Source organism: Protopterus annectens, chromosome 6.part0, assembly GCF_019279795.1.
Source record: "Protopterus annectens isolate FY-2018-M chromosome 6.part0, PAN1.0, whole genome shotgun sequence".
Classification (NCBI taxonomy): domain Eukaryota; kingdom Metazoa; phylum Chordata; order Ceratodontiformes; family Protopteridae; genus Protopterus; species Protopterus annectens.
In genome coordinates, this window is record NC_056737.1 from 647,261,687 (window position 1) to 647,276,759 (window position 15,073).

Sequence of the window (15,073 nt, forward strand, 5' to 3'; positions counted from 1 at the left end):
AAACTTCATCACCACTCACTCCACATCTTCTTCTGTAAGGCTTCTAGAAAAACTAGAAGAATAAATGGAGGGGGGATCCTGGTCTCTGCAGAAAGGGAGATGGAAGCCTGTCTGGTACTGGGTCAACCAAAGGAGAGTATCTAGTGCGCGGGCAATAGAGAATCTGCGAAGGCTGCATCTCATCCAGTGGTTTTGTCTGATCTGACTTTGGCAAAGCCGGAACTGTGGAAACTACCTTTGATGTCATAGAATCAGAAGCCACAGTCAGATTTGAGAGTTTTGTCTTTTTCTGTTCTGGGGTTGAGACCAAAAGTTTGGCAGTCTGTTTCCTTGAGGAGTCAGAGGATGATTTTGATGATGTGGAGGGTTTTGACTTTGGAGTCTAGGATATGGTTTCTTCAAAGGAAGGAAACCTTTTAATATAAGTTCGTTTTTAAGTTCTGTTAATGCTCACAGATTGAATACATAACAAATCGAGCAATCCTCCTGTAAATATCATGGACCCAGGCAGTATACTCAAAGGGAGTACGGATCTAAGATATACAACTTATGTCCGCATTTGGAACATTTTTTGAATCCTGCAGGTTTGTCACTCATTGTTCCTACAATGACTAAAGTCAACTATTTCAGGTAAGACATGAAGAAAAAAAAGGTCAATACCTTTTTTTTTAACAGGCTAAATGAGGGAAGAAGGAATATCAACAATTGTAACTAGGAACTACAACCAGGTTGTAAGGAGAGGGAGAGTGAAGAAAAGTAAACAAAAATATTATAACTCCTAGGTTCCACAAGAGGAGGAGAAGCAAGGGGATATCAACAATGGTAAGTCGAAAATACGACAAAGTCATAAGGGCAAGGGAGAGACAGAAAATTTAAATCGACAGCACAAACAATAAAAATAGTAATTTTTTTAAAAGGAAAATATAAAGTAAACTATGGAGAAGAACTGTGATAGGTGAGTTTTAATAATTTAATTAATCTAAATGCTCGACAGAGACTAGTAGATCATGTCAGTTAGCTAGAAGCGGCAAACGAGATCTGAAGTATTTGCCAAGGTGCATTGTGGATAAGGGAGAAGCTTGAGAGATCTGGCGGGTGCAAGCTGTAGCATCGGCCAAGTTGGATCTGACAGATCAGATCCAAGCCCATTTGTGAGGATAGAATGAAGACTTACATCTGATCAAAGCTTCCATTTTCTCAGTTTTTGTATTATCTCTTCCCACATATCCTTAGCTGCCACACCAGAATCATTTTTAATCCATACTCCTAAATACTTCATGTCACCATAAATATGGATAATGCTGAACCAATTCTTATGTGGATACACAACTTACCTCGATTGCCTTTTGTTTTAGCTTCATTAATTTTGTATCCTGAAAAGATATGAAACCTTCTCAAAATGTTCCACAACATTGTAATGTCACTTTCTGGTTTTGTCGTCCGATATAAAATAACATCTGCAAATAGAGCCAGCTATTCTTAACAACCATACTCACTACATCCTTGAATTTCTGAATCCCTTATTTTCTTTGCCAGTGTTCTAAACATAATGAAAATAACAAAGGGGAAAGAGGACACCCCTGCCTGGTTCCTCTACTCAGGAAGAAATGAGGACTCTACCTACTTAAAATTTCACCTCTGAGTCCTCATATATCCTCCTAATCAACCTTATAATTTTTGCAGGAAACACAAATACTTCCATTGCCCTGCTCCTAAAGTCTCAGCTTACTCTGTCAAATGCTTTCTCTGCATCAAGACCCGCCAACAACAATTGTATTTTCTTACATTCTGCTTCCCTCTGGATCATCAATGTTCTGCTAATGTTGTCAAATGTTTGCCTCCTCTCCACAAAACCACACTGATCCATATTTAATCTATTTTGGCATTACTTTTGCCATTCGTTTAGCCATTATAGACATGGACACTTTATAAACATGGTCTAGTACTGAACTGGGCCTTTATGAAGCTGGATCTGATGGATCTTTACCTTCTTGAGGTATTACAGCTACCACTGCTTTCTTCCAGGATATTGGTACTTCTCCTCTTAAAATTTGTTAAACACAACTTTCAAGATCTTTGTCAGTTTTTCCATCCTAGCTTCCAAACTTCCACAGGAATACCATCTATTACTGGGGACTTTCCTGTAGATTGGTTATACATCATATTTTTACCTCATCTCCTCCTACTCTAACCATTAGTAGTTGAGCCTCATCTACCTCTAACCTTAGCAAATGTAATTCTTCCAGAAACATTTCCATTTGTATCTTTTCTTGACTTCCATGTTTATCTACTTTATACAGACTTTCACAGAATTTCTGAAATACTTCTAATACCTCTAAAGGATCTCCTTACTTTCCTTGTTATAGGCTCCCTAAGCTTAGCGACAGCACTTTCTACTTTCTGTTGCCTGAATTGTTGCGCTAAAAGTTTTTGTGCTCTAGTGTTATCAAAAAACAATTGCTTAATAGGAATCTTTCTAAACTCCTGTATATTACCAAGGTAATTTCTTATTTTCTGCTTAGTATTCTGCAGTTGATCCTCTTCTTGTTCTGAGATCTCTCTATTCTGCAAAACTTAAACATTTCTCAGTCCCCCTAAACAATTCTTGCTACTTCTTAACCAAAGATCCCTTTCATTTCCCCCTATTTTTAAACTCCAACTTAATTTTATCCCACTCCCTAGCTATATTTTCAGAAATAATTTCTATCCTCTCAAATAGCTCCTGAATAATCTCCACTACCCATTCCTTCAATTTGTCTCTTTCCAACAACCATGTGGGAAAGCGGCAGTGTGTATTTTTTATTTCATTATCCTGTGTTTTTATTTTAGTTATTATGGGTGCATGATCAATCCTCCTCCCTTACAAGTAGCCCCTTAGCACTACAAATCTGCCATTATCTTTTTTATCCTCTTCTATCACTACTGGAGCTTCTCTTGCAATTAATTTAAGTACTCCTCTTTTCCTTTGTCCCAGTTATTCTGCTGAATACCATCCTAAAAACCTTTTGTTATCAAATTCACACATTCAGGTCATCCCAAGTATGTCTCCTATAACATAGCTATTTGCAATCTACATTTTTTAATATGTTCTATACTGTTCTTTCATTTTTGTATTTATCTGTGAGACCATTGACATTTAAAGACATTACAGAAATCGTCATTGTATTATAAAGTTATTATTCCCACCTTTTATGTATAACATCTTTTTGTTAATGTGTAATTCCAGTTTTTGTGTTACATGCATACACCATTTGGCATGCTGAACTTTTATATAATTATTTCTTGTCATAGCCATTTGAGCCTATGTCACATCTTACAAAACTTTTTGTTTTATTGAAAGCCCTAAAAAAATATCCCAAAAAAACTATTAATTTAATACTAACACACAAAACTATACATCTTCAAACATTGAAGTTTTACCTTCCCAATAGGAACAAATGTCCCAAATTGACAGCCACACTCACAAATTTGAGTTAATCTAAAAGAACGGTTATCCGTGCTAAGAAACATGGTTCAGCCTGTGCTTCTATTAAGTGCCAACTGGTTTTGTCTTATCTTTATAGCCCTCCCAGCTGTGAAAACCCCTGAATGCTTGCAACATTATCTCCTAGGCAGTTTCTTTTTTTTTTTTTTTTCAAGCCAGTCACTCTCCACCATACTGTAACCAATTTCTCTTTATCAGATTGTCTCCATGGAGGCATAAGAACCAGACAGCCAATTGCTCATTATCAGATTGTTTCCATGCAGACATGAGGGCCAGATACAAAACTGCTACTAAGCATACATTCATTGTCTAGAAAAAAACTCATAATATTCAATATTTTTTTTCATTTATTTGCTTTCTCTTAAAACTTGTTACTAAATCAAAGGTCCTTAATTCAGTCATTCCCTCATGCAAGAATGGGAAAAAAAGCACATTAATGTTTCTTTTGTCATGATTTTTTAGCCAGGGTTTTTTATACTGCAGTGCCTACGTTTCTTAAAACTGAACAAGGAGAGAGAAAGGAGAAAGAAAGGAAACAAAAAAAAACAGCAGCACATATTTACAAAACCATTACATTTAAAAATAAAACAAAAAGTGAGAAAACTTTACTTTACAGCATGCAAAGAAAACCATACGCCACAAAAATAGTATTAAGAAAAAATGTTTTCTTTACTTACACAGTTAACCTTTTTGCCCTCCCTTCCCCTCACCAAAGCATTTTTCTGAACATTAATGACATGAAGTAGGGCATACACTTTAGAGTCCCCCACAAGTCCAACAAATTCTGAAAAAGTCCAATATTTCCAGATTTTCTTGTCCTGTCGTATTTCACAAATATAACTATTGCACTGTAATCCCACATTGTTACTGGTTTTATTACTGTTCATCTCCCTCTCCCAAATCCTGTTTCATTTCCAGCATACTCTCAGTTCTTCTAGTCAACTCTCTTGCTCCCTTCTTTCCAACATTTATGGTTGAAATGGCAGAAAAGGTTTCATAGGTGCAGTCTCTCTGCGGTCTTTATCACCAGAAAAACAAGAAGCAGAATCTCCCACTCTTTCAGAGCTCAATTTTTCTTAGACAAACTTTTGCATTTCCTCCTTAGCATGTACTTCACCAAAAAATAATTTTGTTCCTCCAGGGAAGAATACTTTGAAGACAGTTGGGTACAGCAGTTTGAATCTTATACCTATGTCTCGACATTCCCTGAATAGTGGAATGAATTTACTTTTTTTGCCTGGTGCACGAGTAATCATTCTCCACAAACACTCTGTTTCACCCATTTTAGTGTTTTATCCTTCTGCCACAGTTTTGTCAGAATCAACTATTTTTGCTGGTAGGATTGCATCTTTACTATTAAAGGTCTAGGCTGCTTTCTCATAGCCAGGTTTGGAGCATACACATGATGTGCCTTTCAACTAACAACTCCTGGTGTGGAATACCAGTCTGGTTGCTTATTTGTGCTTTCATAAAATTAATGCAGTCTGTTCCTTCCAGCTTCTCTGGTATAGCTGAAAATCTCAGGTCTTCCCTGCACGCTCTGTCCTCTAATTCTATTATTTTTTGAGGCATCTCTTCCTCAGCTATCTCATATTCAGCCAGCCTTTCTTCATTTCATTTTCTGATTTTTGCAGTTTATCACCTCATCTGAATATCTGTTTAAAGCTTCTTCCATTTTTTCAATCTTTTTTTTGCTTGTGTTGATGTATTCCGTCAGTGTTTCATTTATTTTAACCAGGTCTATGGGCAGTTGTCTTATACCTTCCTATAGGTTACTGGAAGCCATGTCTGCAGGTTGCATTGCTTTTTATTGAATAGCTGCAAAACTTTCCCCAATCAGTGTTTCTTCCTCACTTTTTGTACTGGATTTCTGTCCAGGTGCTCTATTTCCTTTTTCCTGGCATCCAGGCAGTAAACTTACTAGCCATTTACTGAAAATTACCCATAAATACAAAAGTCTACTGGCCTCCGTTGAGTTTCCGTTTTCACACTGGGAGAGCTAGAGTTATGTTGTTACTCAATGTACAGCCATACTGAAAGGCTTGTACTCAGGCATTTTTGGTGATGGATCAGACATCTTTGGTGATGGACATCCAGGCCTCCACATGCAGAGACAAGCTCCCACTGACTGCCTCCAGAGTGCAGCAGCTGGGCAATTCCTCAGGGATGCTGGTAAGGCTTCTTGATTAAAGGAGCTCTGGAACCTTGATTCTGCAAGCCTCCTCTGCCTTGCGGGCAACAACTATTATTAGAGTTTTCTCCTCTACCTCAGGGAAATCAGTCTGCATAGAAGTCCTAGGAAAAACTCTGAGATTTTTCAGAACCACATTTTTCTTTCCTTTATGGAGTCTGAAGAAAGTTCTTTGGGGATAGAAAACTGTATTCTTATGGCAGAGTTTTCTATTCCTGTTCACTGCTGGAGAGAGTGTCTTTAATATTGTGACCAAAAAGTGTCAAAACATCAAAGGAAGCACTGATGAAAGCAGACTTGGCAAGTCCCTCTGGAATCTTGTAAGGTGTGCCAAACAGTTCAGTGACCATACAGCAAAAATCAATGAAGCATAGATTCACTCCCAGTATCTGTCCAAAGCCATGGACTCCCTGTTAAGGGTGGACAGCTAGACTCTCTTCAGTGAACTACTTCTTAGTGGCTGTACCACAGCAGCATCAACCAGGGGAATCCTGCTCAATGGGTACTTTTTTTGGTGCTACTAAATATTTATCTGGTTTCTTGAACATAGGTTCTGCCACATCCAGATCCCTCTATGCCCAGTGAGAGAACAGATCAACCATTTCATCTAACAGGGGAACCACCAAGGAAGAAGCTGAGCCAGTACCAAATGCTTCGTGGAACACAGACTCCTCCTAGGAAGGAGCTTTGGAAGACCAACCGCCCTTATGTCTCAGAAGCTTGAGTTTCTCTCCAATTGAGAGATCTGCAAGGGGTCTGCAAGTCCATGTCTTTGGTTTATGATTTAGATGGGGAGCCGATGAGTGTCCTTTTACACTTGTACTTGCAAAGCGCTTTCTTGGGGTTGGGGGGAATCATCCAAGGAAGACTCAGAAGTCTGAGGGGGATACTGGAGGAGGGCTGTCTCAAGGCTAGCTTGGACCGGCTGTACTGATGGGATGGAATGAGAAGGCTCAGCTCCAGGGGTAGACAATTGTGGAGTGGGAAGAAGACCTGATGAGGGGCAGGGATGTCCTGTCTACTTAAGAGGATAATGCTTTTACTACTGCCTCAAAGGCAGAAGCCAAGGGAGATCCCAAAACAAATCTCAGCTGGAGACAAAGCTACTTGGCCAGAGTGGTCCAGGGAATCTCCCCGATCCTGTCTCGAAGCAGAGACAGGAGCCAAGTTGTCTAACGCCAAAGCTCTTGACAGAAAGGATGGGGTCCCAGAGTCTCAGAGTCTAACCCATACCCATGGAACCGGCTACAAAGCTACAGCTCTCTAGCTCCAACAGCGTCAATATCAGTTGAATCAGAGAAGAAATCAGAATTGATGAAGACCATACTTTTAGTTCTGATGAGGGCAACCCTGGAAATCTCTAGTCTAATACCCCTGAAACCAGCTGGCAGTTCAAAACAGAAGTAGCCAAAGGGGTTTGGGATGGTCCAAGGCTCATGGGTCTGATGAGAGACTGAGATGGAAGGATTCCCAACTGAATTTTGGTGCTGAGAAATTTCCTCATCATTCTGTCCAAGACCTGAAGGAAGAGGAAGATGATGGAGGTCTTGAAGCCTTGCGTAGGGTCTCCAGAAGAAGAGTGAAGATAGCCTAGAAGCAACTGTCTCCAGTGTGAACTGAGGTTCTCCTCAAGAAGGGGTTCTGCATGCAAATTGTGATAGACCCAATGGAGTAGCTGAAGCCAATGTGTTTTGGATCTCAAAAGGTGGAGCCAACAAAGGAGAGCAGTTGGGGGATTGCCTCCTCTTTACCTTGGGTTGGACTTTTGACATTTTCCTTTTGTCCTCCTTCAACTTTTCTACATGTTTATTAGCGAATGGAGATGCTCTAGATGCTGATGAAGAAGAAAAACACCCTGTAGATCAGAGTTTACGTGCCATGTCTAAGAAGCATATCAAGGCTGAGCGTGCACATATAAATACCAGGCACTTGCCTATAATTACATGCAGAGCTGATGTCACACCCCACATCCAAATGACTAGCTTCCAAACAGTAAACGCCTTTGAAGTGGACATCTGAATTGGGGATTCTGGGCCCACAAGAGACATTTCTTAAAGCCAGTAGGTTTATCTGCCATGCTAACTGTAAAACACTAAAGATGAGTCAAACAAGGACCAAACAGCTAAAAATAATAATGGTAATATAACTATCTCAGGAAAGATACAAACAAATACCAGTAATGGTAATAAAGAATTATATGACTATAGTATGAAAAGAAAAGGCATGAGGCCCAAAGCCAAAAAAGTGAATGTTTTTTTTTTTTTTTTAAATCAAGGAGGAAACAAGCTGAAAGGAATCAGAAATATAGTGAAGAATTCATGTTAAAGAAAAACAGTACACAAAGGCTTTGTACTTATCTAGAACACCTGAGCTATGATAACATCTGAACGCCGAGAGTGGCAAATGAGATCTGAAGTAATGTAGGGTTTGGAGGGGATTATAGGTAAAGGGAGGAGCCTGAGCTACTGAACCTAAGTCTGGAAAAGTGTCTGAAGTCAGATCTAAAACCCATGAGTTGAGAAACAGATGGAAAAAAACAAAAGACTCTAGAATAGAATCTTTCTGCTCATCCTTGAGAAAGAATCACATGAACAGACAATTCTTGCATAACAGCTAAGAAACTAGCCTCCTCTCCTGTACTACCATATTTGGTAAAGACGTGTTGAAAATCACAACATAATTTATGTAATATTTTCTAAAAATCCATGTATCTGCTATTAGATTTATTAAACCATCTTTACTCATGTGTCACAAACATAAAAATGGAAATGGGGAGTCAGCTAAAGAATATTTCTGAAAGCCATTTCAGTGTTTTAGTGAATCTTTGTTGGAACCATCTAGCAGAGAACTTAAAATGATGAGATTTGTTTTATTATTGTTGCCTTCTATAAAATGATCAGGGGGAATTCTTGTATACTGCCTGATCAGTGGGTGGAAGACCTTCTTTATGATAGAATTAGTATTTTTCTAAAATAAGATCTGTAGAGTTGTCAAAATATTATGGGTGCATATATTAATTCCGTTTCCACATCACAGTACTGCTGCATCTTCAACTAAGCAGGAATATTTGCCAGAATTTACTGGCATTTTGAGTGCTGTACCAACTCAATTTTAAGATCATTTTGCTATGTGCTCCTAATTTATTAGCGCAATTAACAGAGTTTAATGATTGGAGACAGCAAAGTTGTTCACATATGACCTATACCAAAGTGACTTTCTCACCTACATAATGCATCTGACCCAGATGTTGCAACACTAATTCCATTGTGAAAAGTGTGCTTGTCAGGTACTTTTCTGAGACCAAAAAGAAGTGATGGAGTAAACATTGGCCATGGTTAACCATTAGCCTTAAAAGCTTAATGAAAGACACAGATAACACCTGAAAACAGCGGAAAGCCATAGATAACCACTACCTACACAATAACCACTAACTACACAGAAAACTATGTAAACATGGAATCAAAGAAGACAAATCAACATACTCAAGGACACAGCTATCATCCAAAGCCTCAAACCCAAAGCTGTTTTGGAAATTAATAAAAGACATATCCTACTGAGATTCTCTATACATTCTAACCCAAACTACCCTATTAGCTGGATAGACCTCGATCAGCGCTCTGGTGCAACCACCCACAGTACCGCATACAACAGTTGACACCACTATAAGTCTGACTCCAGTCTCACAAACTATAACCTCATCTGCACCTACCTTCTACTTTTCAGCATCAACTACCAATGAGATAACAAAATGCCTTGCGTTACTGAGTAAGAAAAACCCAAAGCCAAATGGTACACCTCATGCCTTTCTGAAACTGAGCCAAACCATTAGATAAACCATTGGCACATATCTAGCTTACTACTAATTTCAGACTCACCTTCTATATTATGTCCTATCACAAAAATTTAGAAAAACACCTAGATAACCACATACAAGAACACATAAGCAAATATGACCTCATAACAGACTCACAGCATGACAGAGCACAACTTCACAGTCAAACACGCAGTCATGTATAAAATCATTTTTGTAAGGAAAAAGGCCAAGTCACATGGGCCATCTTCATATTATCTCATCCAGGCATTTAAAAGTTTTAATTACAAATTTCTATTACAAAAGCTACAATTACTCACTTTGGACATAACATAACCTGCTTTGCTACCTACCTACCTACACAACTTTTAAAATCAGGACAAGTAACCTTACTTCTCTATAAGGATACATTAAAACAGGAGTTCCCCAAAGTTCAGGCAGTGTCCCATTAATGGCAGCAGTACAGTCATTCAATAGTCTGACATCACCATCCATGCAGATATCATACTTTAAAAAACTGGACCCAAAACCTCCTGCTCTAAAAATTTCTACCAAAAAAAATTACCGTGGTATTACTTGTAACAGAAAACTTCCAACAATCAATGGCAATAAACCCCCTTCAGATCTGCATCAAAAATATACTCATACATTCAAGCTCTCTACAACTTGTCATCCCCCAGTAACATTACTCTGAAATCAGTACAAGAATATAAATACATTGGGCTTATACTAGATACTCTCAAAACTCTTACCAAGAGCATTGTTATGAAAGTAGATAAGCAGATTAAGACTTACCAGCTCTGTCTCTAACCATCTCACCATTGAAGTCAGGAGAGCTACAGCAAAGAATATTCTCATTACAAGACTTAAATATGGTCTACAAATACTTAACACTGCATTTTGCCCATTACATCCATCTCATCAAAGTCAACATCAATACCATCTGCAGGCTTATTAATTTAGTACCTCACAACGAGCATCACTGTATCTCACTGCAAAAAGGTATTTCCCCATCCCAGCTAGATCCACAGTCCTCCTGTTATGTCTGGCCTTCCAAATCCTTCATTAACTTTACTCCCTTCCTTGACAGCTAAAAAGTCCAAATGTAAGGGTCGAACCATGGTCAGTCTCACCCTTACGATAATGGGATTCAGTGAGAACCCGGTGTCATGTAGTACCCTCAGGCACCCTGATGTCTCATGGCAAGTGGATCCTGCAGTCACCGAGTGCTCAAGCCTGTCGCCATACATGGCCATGTTTCCCCCGCATGCACCAAATCCCATCTGCATTCCCTACACATTTATTTCACCTTTGCCATCAGCTTGCCAAGATCAAACACAGCTAAAAAATATTTCGGTATGTGTGCAAAATGCCAGAAGTAGGTACATAAGTAATAAGGTGAAGAAATGCTGTACAAAAAGGTAGAAGGCAAAATACAAAAAATAAGCTGCAGATGCTATCCTATTCACAGGCACTACAATTATATCCTCCCAAAGGGGAGTCTGTCTGGTAGGGACATACATGATCCTCATAGACAAAAGGAGGGCAGCCAAGGTACAAATGTTATCCTCAGAAATTGCCAAGCTGCAAAGGTGGAAAATAAGAAGGGAGTATAGGTCCAAGGAGGGTAGTTAGAGTCAAGGTAAGTTATGCAATACCATGGAAATCAAAACAGTTAAAACAAAAAGTGCTTATGTAGGTATAGAGTTAGAAGCTAAGGTAGTGGCTGTATGTTGGAAATATGTGCCGAGCCTTATGCAGATGAGAATACATGCATTATGGGTAGCAAGCACTCCATTGTAAAATGTATGGTAGTGGCTGTAGCCCTGTTTTGATAGTAGGAGGCTTTCCCTAATTTCCTTTCTATGGTATGTTTCCTTGTGGATTTTCCATATTTCCTTTCCTCTTGGTAGCCCTCTGTTTGGTCTGCTAGAAATTGCTTTTCTTTCCCATCTGTCCAGGTCTGTTCTTTGGAAGCTGGAATGTTGGTGGAGTAGGTGGGTGGCAGTCCTTCCAGGTAGTATCTGATTGAACTGCGCCAAGTGAAGGTGTGATTAGTGGTTTATCCTGTTCTGTGGATTGGGAAAGAAATAAATGGGTTGATTGGCCACCTTGACACTCTATCTTGATGGAAGATTAGGAAGTAGTTTGATTATTGTTCTCATGGACACTCTATCTTCTTGCTAAGAATTAATTGTTGCACTTCTGGATTCGCCCTCAGTAAAGTAAATTTCTTGCTGAAGTAATTCAAGGAAGGGCTCTTGTCTATGGTTTTTGTGCTGAAGTTCAAGTGTTTGCTAAGTTCAAGTCCCAGTCTGGTTTTTTCAACACAAAGGAAAAGACAGGGTGGTAAAGTGTGGAAGGTCTGCTGAAAATGGAGAATTCGATGTGGAAACTGCCTAGACCTAGCTGATGGATGAAAAGACAGGGAGGCGTTGTATTCTGCAGAAATAGCTGATGCATGTATGCTCAGGATGAGGGCAAGGTCAGGCTTGTATGCATCTTTCCCCAAATACTCCAGGATGTTGGCATGAAGGTACTTTCAAACATCTTTCCCCTTTCAGTACTCCAAATGAGTTGAAACCTTTCCATTTTCCAGGATAGTTCTGTCTTGGGTTGTTTCTGTTAAAGTTTTTTCCATGTTATTTAACAGGGATATTCTCATGAAGTTTTTGCTCTTAGGTGTCTGGAGTAGTGTCAGTTGCAGAGTTTTCACATCAAAGGTGATGTTGGTCCAATGTTAGGTTTCCCAATCGAATCTGGGGTAGTGTCCATGGTTTCTTTTCCTCATTGTCCTGGTAATATCAGAATTATCATGGACGTTCCTCGTGGAAAGGACATAGTATCCCTGGACGTGCTCTTGGAGAGGAATAAGTGGAAATGGATAAAGAGTCAGGCTTTTGAAATGTAGAAGGACATATCATTTCAGGACTAGTCTGGTGAAGTGTGGGGATGAATCTAGGTGGCTGAGTGGGCGGCTTGTGATGCTGAAGAATGATGCTTGTGTTTCTTTTGTATGTGGGGTCCCCAAGAGAATGTGTTGTGGCATGAGAAGTAGGATGTGTCTGCATCTGTTTTAGCATTTGAGTAGTTTCACTTACACATGTTTAATTTATGTTTTCTTAGCGTAGGCCATAGCCACTAGGCATAGAGCCTGCTACTCAAGGCATAATCCGTGATGATTGAGCCCCTAGGCATAGTTGGTTGTTATGTGTGTGGTGTGGTGATGTGGTGCATGACTGTGTGATGTCATCAAATGGCCTTCTGTCTGGATTGGTCTCATTTTCCTGGTTTGATTTTTTTCAATAGTGTGTGATTTTGATTTTTATGTAAAGCGGATCTGGCTTGTATAAGCCTTGTGCCCCCCTGTCATGTATGTAGGCGTCCGTTGTGTGTCTTGGCTTGGTTTGTTGTGATGGTTTGGATGGTAGGAATGGTTGGTTTGTGCCCCTGAGCCCACCATTGGAACTCTTATGCCTCAGGCATGGGCATGCCTGTCTTGTTTCATTAATGGATTTGTGTGTTTTGCTCCATAAATTCTTTAGAATTCTTTAGGTACCACTGTAGTGCAGCTGGCATGGCATGCAGGAGGGCAACCACTGTAGCTTTATATGCAGCCTGCCATACTTTCCAAGCTTTGCAGCTGTTTCATTGTTGTTAATGCCTGCTGCCAAGAAGTTGTGTTCTAGTTCTGTTGTTGTTCTTGGAATGCCATTTGTTAATGTGTTTTCAATTGTCAAATGCCTGCAGTGAAGAAGGTTATTGTTTGTCATTGGGAAATTTTTTGATTTTTAAATTTTTGTGCTGTCCAGAAATGGCTCTTTGTAAAGTGACTGTCTTGTTCTGTTTTTGTTGTGTGTTGTTATCTTGCAGTCGTGTAGAATGCATAAATTTGGATTCCTAAATATGATTTGATTGTTAAGCCTGCAGTGCAGATAAATTTGATTAGGCTGTCTGCTTAGATAAGCAAGGGGCATGGCAGGAATGAGATACCATCTGGCAAGTGCAGATAATGCCTGATCCTGCTAGAATCTGCAAGTATGGGGACGTTGCTGCAAACCTGGGGAGGTATCTTCTGCCAGGTGCTGATACCCTTTGTTTACATGAAGACTCCTTTGCAGTTAGTCAGCAATTTGAATTTTGGTCAGTATTTTGAATTTTGGAACAATGATGAATGTGTTTAAAGGTTTGCTGAATTTTTTTAATTTTTATTTTTTCCTCTTTTCTGGTACCAGGAAGAGTCTGGACTTCTCCTTCTGAGTACCCTCCCTGCCCTAGGTCTCTTTCTTGCTCTCATCTTTGCTTTTTGAGCTATTTGTCTGTCTTTTTCTGTCTTTCTTTTTGTTTGTTTTTTTCTTTTTTCTTTTTGTTGGTAAAGTGTGGAAATGTTGGTGGTCTAGTTCTACCTCCTTGGTCTAACTCTTTCTTTTGCCACTTGTCTCAGTTTTTTGAAAATAAGGCTAACTTTTTAAACTAAAGCTGCTGCTGCTATTTGTCTGGTAGGCAGTGATTGTCAGAGCCAAGTCACTGTGATTGTCCTGTTTGTGTGGTGGTAGTGTGTGTGGTTGTGCCCTGTGTTTGTTTGCCTTTGTTGCTGTGCCCCTCTGGCACCACCTCTGGATGGATTTCTGCTCTTGAATGCCCCTTCCTCTCCCTCTCTGAGTTTTAGAGTCTGAGAAAAGGAGATTTTTTGGAGCCAGTTCCTACACTAAACCTTGGGGGGCTGAACTGAAAAAGAAATCTTTTCTGTTTTGTTTTTTTTTTCTTCTTCTCTTTTTTTCTTCAGTACCTGTGGGGCAGAGAACCAAATAGACTGACCTTATCCATAGAGGCATCTCTAAGCTTTGCTTTAACATGATCCCGCAAGACCTGTTCTTTCTAGTTAACTGATCAAGCACTCTTGGTATTGGATCATAATCATATGACAGTCAAAAAGCTCTAGAGAGAGAGTAGAGGTGTGTATTTTTTACCCCATCTCTCTAAGGACGGACATCTGCAAACGAAGCACTCTAAGCACTCCCTAAGAAGCCAAGGAAGCAGTGCACCATTCGTGCAATCAGTACAATCAGGTTTAGCAAAATTATTCCTGCCACTTGGAACAAACTCTCTCAGAAAAGACAGCTTACAGATTGTAAACCATTCTACATAAAATTTCACTTAAAGGGCTCCTACCAATGACTATGTTTCTTATTTAAAGGTTAAGCTTTCTATTCCCTTTAATACAAAACTCTAGGTAGCAACTTGCCAAATTGGCCTGAATCCTAATGCGGAATCAAACTAAGGAAACATGTACATTAGAAAAGCCAGCAAGTGGTGGCTTTTCTATTCCTTCACTCCCTCCTTCTCCTTGTGTTCCTACATTCGTAATACAGAAGACACCCTACCCTCTATCATCAGCCCTGCAATACTTTACTTTTACTTCTCTTTACCAAGAGTGTTGTACTGACATGCGATACAAATAATTATAGTAGCACCTCTGCAAGCCAAATATTGTATTCCAACATAAATAACACGACTTCATGTAACCTGTAGTACTGTAATGCCAAACATGGTAATTTGGAATGCTGAAAACTGTAATGACCAAGTA

General features: G+C 39.5%; 1 protein-coding gene across 1 annotated transcript in view; it reads right to left on the reverse strand.

Annotated features, from left to right (window-relative positions):
* ERO1A (endoplasmic reticulum oxidoreductase 1 alpha) overlaps nucleotides 1–15,073 on the reverse strand; it is a gene marked incomplete at its 5' end in the record, with an annotated part of 649,578 nt that overhangs the window by 122,139 nt on the left and 512,366 nt on the right.